Genomic DNA, 7,984 nt, shown 5'->3' on the forward strand with positions numbered 1-7,984 from the left:
CGTCTAACTTAATGGAATCGAACAATATGATGTTGCCTATAAAAAAAATCTGGAAGATAAATATTGTTCTACGTGAACATAATACAGTCTATTGTATGATTAATCAAACCTAATATCATATTACTAAAATTCTTTTGTTTGTTATCCTTGAAGTTTTGTTTTCTATACCCCAATTACAGCTCATAGCACAGAATTGGGAGTATTTAGAAGGCTTTTCTTAATTACAACCAATACCTTGATATAGGTTGTAATAAAGCTAAAATCCAACATAGGTTCAGTAGTAATTTCTCAAATGTTCTAAGTATGTGTGGAGTTGAATCCTATGCTCATGTAACATAACAACTGAGCATTGTTTGAAAAGAGAGGTTTAATTATGAAAATATTTATCATTTAAGACATGAATCCAGCTTTAACTTGTATTTTATCTAATAGTCCTATGCGTTTAAAGATGGAAATCTTATCCTTCATTTTCTTCCTGAATAAAAGATGTTCACATTTTACACTTGAATATCAAGTTTCATTCGAAATTTGGGAATTTAAAAGGTGCAAATCTTTGTAACATATTATGAAAAATATACCGCAATATATATTATAAGACTATTGGGATTATTAATAATAACCTATAAAAGTGATTAATTTATCATGTTGACATATTTTCGGCGATAACTAATATAAACAGATTAATCACACTAAGCATAATGAACATGCTAATATATTATATAAATTCAAAATGATTGAAAGCGATTCGATTGAAGTAAAATTCTTTCAAACTTATAAAATCATATAAACATTTTTAATTTTGCTACTATGACAATACAGCAATTATACAAAAGGAAAAGAAAACACTTCTGAAAACAGATAAATTGTTATTAAGTCATCATCATGATGAATTCATGATTTATTTTGTGTGGTTGACCAAAATATATCATAATTATGCGACTTCATTTTCGGCACCATGATTTGATGGACAAAACGAACCAATCAATGAAACATTGTTTTATATATATTCTTTACCAAGAACTCGGAGCAAAATGTTACGAATATTGTTTCTGAAAAATGTCAAGTCAGATGATTGAGAAGCAATACTTTAAAAAGAATTTGAAAATGCAAAGGCTACTAGTATAAGTGTACTTTTATTTATATATTCTCAATGATCTCGAGTATTCATGTACGTTTTCTCAGCATTAAAAATACTCTCGTAAAGCATGCAATTTATTTAGTTCATATTTTCATATTTCTTGAGCTGATTTATATATACAGTGGTGGATTTTTTGAAAGTTTCATGTTTTTCAACTTTGAGTGCTTGTAGAATATATTAATTTTCCCTTAAATACAAATGTTTATATATCAAATTGAAGGTAATTTAATGTAGAATTTAATAACAAAAACAGTATTACAATATCTGTATTACAAAAAAAGTTACGCTTATTTTAGTAGAACGAACGAACACAAATCGTTTTGAATAATGACATGTTTTGTAATAAAAGCGTACTAGCCAATCACAAAACTGTTCTGAGGACCAATCAAATGTCTGTAACTATAGTTTAGATTATTTGGATGGTAAAAGAGTTATTGTTGTGGAAATATTTTGCGGAATGATGCATACTAGTACAATTAAATAGAGTACTGCTATTTTTTAGTATTTTAAGTCCTTTTTTTTAATTAAACTAATTTTAAACAATGTCACCAACAAGAAGAAATGATTGGACATCTACAAAAAAAGCCGAATTGTCATATTGAGAGAAAATAGCCTCTCTTATGCTGAAATTGCAAGACAAGTTGGTGGTTCAGTGACTTGTTCTGGTGTACGAAAGTTCTGTTTACGTTATGAAAAAACGAAATCAGTGGGAAATAAGGCCAAATCAGGCCGAAAAAAATGCACAAATGCTACTGCCGATAGAAAAATTAAACGGCTATGCCTTCAAGATAGAAAATTTCATCAGATGCCATTAGATGTGAAATGAGTGCAGCGGGTATTGCAGTAAGTTCAAGAACAATAAGAAGAAGGTTATCAGGATTTGGACTACAAGCTAGAATTCTAAGGAAAAAACCATATTTAAATCAAAAGCAACGCGAAAAACGAGTTAAATGGGCAAAAGAACACATTAAATGGTCAGAAAATCAATGGAAGCAAGTAATCTGGAGAGATGAGACTAAAATATCGCTCTTTGGTAGTGATGGTAGAAAATACGTGAGACGTAGAGTAGGTGAAGCGCTTCATCCTCATTGCATTGTAGCAACTATGAAAACAACAACAAATGCCATGATTTGGGCATGTAAGTCTGCAAATGGTGTGGGCCGAATTCAAGTGATTGATGGCATTCTGAATGCCAAAAAATACATCGAAACTGTCCTGGAACCAAAATTGATACCTTCCATCAGGGATTTCTTCCCCAACAAAGCACCATTTATTTTTCAGCAGGATTCAGCTCCATGCCACACAGCAAAAGTATGCAAAGCATGGTTTCAAAATAAAGGCATAGATGTATTACCATGGCCAGGAAACAATCCTGATCTCAATCCAATTGAAAATTTGTGGTGACGTTTGAAAATTCTTGTACGACAAAAACGTCCATCCAATAAAAGACAACTTATTGAATCTATAATTGATTCTTTGCACCATGTTATTCCTAAAGATGAACTCCAAACACTCGTTTACTCGATGAAAATACGCTGTGAAGCTGTCTTAAAAAAATAAGGGTTATCCTACTAAGTATTGATTGTGTAAGTATCACTTTAAAAAAATGCAAATCTAAGATACATCTTACTAAAATTAGCGCAACTTTGTTTGTAATACTTTTTTTGTTATTAAATCCTACATTAAATTACCTTCAATTTGATATATAAACATTTGTATTTAAGTGAAAATTAATATATTCTACAAGCACGTAAAGTTGAAAAACATGAAACTTTCAAAAAATGTCCACACTTTTGGCCACCACTGTATATCTAGTATATGATTTGCTCCAGAAACAATAGAATAGACAACATCAAGGATTTTAAAGCTTGTTAGTTTAAACATGAATCATTATTCGTCAAAATTTAAATGATTAATTCTTTCGAAATTTGACATGGTAAATTTGACATACTAAAACTTGCATTATTCATATAATAATAAAAAGTCATTTTCTAATTCAAAATAATTCGCTCAATTTTGATTCGATTATCTATTTGAAAATTTGAAAGTATTCGGATCCTTTGATTATATTGTTAAATGAAATGGAGATGAGGATTTTTTTTAAATTCATAATTTTCAGATTAGCCTGTAATAAAAAAAAATTCCATCTCATGTGCTAGCCATTTCAAATAAATTTCAAGTCGACTGCAATTAAAACTGATGTTGTGACTGTACGGATAGTTACACTTAGTTAAAGCATCTATCATGTTTCTTCATTAGTATTTCATATATTTTAAGAAATAATATTGAAGAATAATATGAAGTATTCTTCAAAAATCATTTCATGGTATAAATTTATGGTACCGAAAAGCAAATGTGTGGAAATAAATGTTTAAAAACACTACTTTTAAAATCATTGAAATTATTACATAGATTATATCATAGTTATAAAACAAAAATTAATTTTTTATTATAAAATAATTTTTATAAAACAATTAATAAATAATGTGATCCAAAATCGATTTTTGTTTGTTTTCATATAAGATGAAAACAGTAAAATCGTGGATGATAAAGTCAAATAAATTCATCTTTTTTTAAACTGTTTTGTTCAGACTAAAACGAAAAAGAAAAAAAAGACTGCATTCAAAATTGCTTGTTCCTAGATAATTTCATAACTAATATAAAAAACGTGTAATCTGATAAAGTGTGCATAAAATTGTTATAATTGTAATGAATTCGCATTTTTCTTCATAGATTATTCAATAAATTTAAGATTTTTCTTGATACTATCAAGAATATAGAATGAAATAATAGTTTCACATTATTGGATTTTCAAATCTTTGAAATGTTTATACAAATCTTAACACTTTAGTGGCCGCATGTCTTCGCAATCAAATGTCGTCTAGGGGCAGCAATATTTTTGAAGAATTATTTTAAATCGAACTTATTTTTATTCATTAATCATCGGCTGTAACATCACACACATATTTTGTGAGCGAATACTGTTTTTTCAGCTGTCACATATGTTTTGTGCGTGTTCATTAAAGTGATGATGCTGATGCTTCTCAATTTTTATGTACTATCGACTTGAGTTAGCTTATAAAAAATATCCGGATCTTAAGCAATACCTTCAGCTGCATTACGGTTATCGTATGTTGTATGTGAATCGCATTTTGTTCTGCTTTTTCAAATAATATGAAACGAATTTAGAATATCGAATTGTGATTTCCTTTGGTAAGGTAACTATACAATTTTCAATAATATTAATAATAATTTGGATTTGAAAATAATTCTTGAATTCGAGGCTTTTATACAGCAAAAGTATGAAAAATAACTTATGTTATTGTTGTTTATAATGACATTTGCCATGAACAAGCTCGCTGATTTCGATCAGCGATTTTAACCCAAGTGAGCGTCTCTTGTTTTAGTAGCGCCAACTAGGGCCAAGAGTACGTTTTAGCTACTAGCGCATCACATTCGCTTGCACAACCCTTTTTTACAGGGGGGCACATTCACACATCTCACAGATAGAACAAATGAAGAACAACCATGCCCGAACCGCCCAGGTCACGAGGAAGACGCGCTACCCTTATGCCAGGACGCCGGCAAAATAACTTTTAAATGCTAACTAAATTAAAATAACTTTTAATGCTATTTATAAAGTTTAATCAGTAGTGTCATATATCCTTCAACAAATATTCTTTCATTTCAGCAAGCATAACACAATTCGTAAAATATAACATACTAGAATGGAATAAAATTTTAATAAAATTGTAGTTACTTATTTTATTAGACCCTTCATTTTTCATAATTTTTTTGTAACGAATACAAAATTTGCCGATTACTAGTTGTGCTGTATCGATGATGTGATGTAAAGGAAATATATAAATCTAAAATTATAAATTATTTTCAAAATGTATGAGTTTGGTTTTCCAGAAATGTACCTCATAAACCTAACATATCATAATCAAACATAAAAGAAGTCCCTGAAGATCCATAAAGGCTCCCAAGATCAACAAATAATAAAATACCATTTTAATATTACGAGAGGAATTTCATGCCAATCCCTTTTGAGGTTGAATACGTGACGCAATTCCATTGCTAAGAAATGCTTTCAACCAAGCTTAACATAATAGCTGTATTTAACGGGCATTTTAGTTTGAAATAAATAAACAAACGCGCGATGAAACTCGCACACATTCCTCAGATTATTCCTCGAAAAATGCAGAGAATATAAATCGAGGGAAATTTAAAAATCACTTTCGACGGGAAACGCATTTGCCGAAACTTAATGAAATGCGATGAGTGGCTGAAAGCCTGAACGATAAACGTGTGGAATTGTTTTAAACAAGAGTAACAACCCATTTCCTCTCGGGACGCAAAATGATGGAGGCTGTTCGATGTGGGATAAAACTACAAACCAAGATATATTCCATTCTTTAAATGTACCCGTTGTTTCAAGTTGCCAGATTTTCTGAATACCAGTCCATGACGAATGTTGAGAAGTCAGGACGGATATTTTAAAAAAATCAATTAATAAATTAAAATTGTATAATGATTGATTTTTTTTAAATATTCAATAAAAAAAGTGGAAAAAATCATGTGTAATTTTAAAAACTATTTTTTTTTTTAATTTCGATTCCCCATTGGTTATAAGGAGGCCGTACTACATATGTAATAAAATCCAGGTGGGGAAATAACCGACTTTTATGAAATAAATTTGTAAATAGTTGTTGTTCGAAATATATTTTTATCTGCATCATAAATAGGATTTTTTATTTTCTTCTAAATATGTTATAAATGTTCTTACTTTCAAAATCACTGTGAAGGTGTCACTGTTATAAATTAGAATTTGATTGAATTAGTCGATTAACAAACAATTATTTGAAAATATTAACCCTTTGCAGTCGGAAAGATAATTCGATGCATAATCATGGACCTATAATAACTTAATCCTTAATAATCCTTGCTACATGGACCTATTTATTACAACAAAAAACAATTACATGCAACTGCTTTAAGATGAAATTTCCCTGAAAAATGAATCTACTTCATTTAACATTCTGTAGACAATCAAAATTAAAATTAATAAAATGTCAAAATGATGCACCGTTTTGAATGGTGACTGAGAGAAGACATTCTATTGCAAAGGGTTAAAATTGTATTCTGCCATTTAGAAGACATCGGAATTCACAATTTTACAACTTTATGGCACCAAGATTTGATTGAAAAATCTATCACAAAATCGTGATTTTACAAACATCAAACAAGACTAATTAAATTATGTGTATAAATAAATTTTATTAATATTTGTTTTAATATGAATTGTTTACTGGTAAGTAAAAAAAATCAGACAATCCTGACTGATAAATTTAAATTCTGGCCACATCCAAAAGGATTTCGTAATCCAAGAAAAGTAATAAAAAATTAAGACGCCTTAATCCGTGACATATAATCACTTTTGTACCAAGGGACGTAGTGTATTCAGTGGCGTAAAAAGAGCTAAATATCGCCCAGGACAAAATGTGATTATTTCATTATTCATGTCATCACTAGTGCTATGAGGGTAAATGTTGCAAGAGATATGGTATTTTTTTCATCTCCTCAATGCATTTAACTTACAAAACTGGTATAATTGCACTACTGCCACTGGATTGCACTTTCAATCAAAATTAGAAGCCCTCCTCTTTGGTGTGGTATGTAAATTTGGAGAAGGTGTTCTACTTTAAGATTTTCCCCACATGAAAACACGATTCACTTTTACGTTGTCTCTCTCAAATTAGGCTAATTGGTGCTGTAAAATACAACTTTAATCTAAATTAAACAAAATATTAATCCTCGTGTACCTTTAAAGTAAAATAAGAAATACTTTTAAAAAATCAATAATTAAATAAATTTCATGGTGGGGAGGAAATGTATCTTCTTTTTTATTTTTCCTTACATTTAATTAAAAATGAGTTTCTCTACAAATGTAATTTATTTATTTAAAAGTTCCATCTAACTAGACTATTTCTGCTTTCATTGCCTTTGTCGCGTGTCGTGCAAGAAGCTTTAAAAATGTATCACTTTAGCTATTATTCACGATATCAGACTTATGGTATATATTTATCGATTGTTAGAAGTCTTCCTTCGCATGGGGATGTAGCTCAGTGGTAGAGCGTTCGCTTCGCATGTGAAAGGTCCCGAGTTCAATCCTCGGCATCTCCAAAGTTGAAATGTTTTAATTTTGCCCCGTGAATTTTTCTCATATTTAATCCACATTAAAAGATAGTTAATGTACCTACCTTACACGATAAAAAAAAATGATAATTTGAGAAATTGCTCTAATTTATCACTTCAGGTTTGTTAATGAATCATGACAGAATTAAAAAAATCCTTCTCGATTGAAATAAAACCATTTCAATGACAACATAATTAAATTTTTGAAAGACACAAAAATTATATAAAAATAATACAGGTTATATTTCATTTCATCCTTATGATATTCTTGCCTCCTTTCGGTTTTTCTTTTATTAAACTCAGTCTTGCCGACAATATTATGTTTTTGACAATATTTCCGCATCTTCATAGATTTTTCTACGGATTTATGCAACATTTTTTTTTCATTTATAAGATTTATTGATAAAGGGAATATGATCAGAAAATTATAATGTTCTGTATTAAAAGAAAAGTTTCAAATAAAAATGAACACATAGAGGACATTTTAGGAGCAATGACGCATATTAATAAATTTTATTGATTTCCAATTGATTGATTAATTTAAAAAATATTTGTAAAAACCTTATTGAAAATATTTCCTTGTTGATAGCATTAGAAATGTGATATTCAAAGTATTTATTTGTGTCCTAAAACAATGAGAAACATACT

General features: G+C 29.4%; 1 non-coding gene across 1 annotated transcript; it reads left to right on the forward strand.

Moving 5' to 3' along the window:
• The first annotated feature begins 7,252 nt into the window (after positions 1-7,252).
• On the forward strand, positions 7,253-7,324 carry Trnaa-cgc (transfer RNA alanine (anticodon CGC)). The gene has a single exon. It is a non-coding gene; the product is annotated as a tRNA-Ala (tRNA).
• Positions 7,325-7,984: the final 660 nt, after the last annotated feature.

This window comes from Argiope bruennichi, chromosome 1 (genome assembly GCF_947563725.1).
Source record: "Argiope bruennichi chromosome 1, qqArgBrue1.1, whole genome shotgun sequence".
Taxonomy (NCBI): Eukaryota; Metazoa; Arthropoda; class Arachnida; order Araneae; family Araneidae; genus Argiope; species Argiope bruennichi.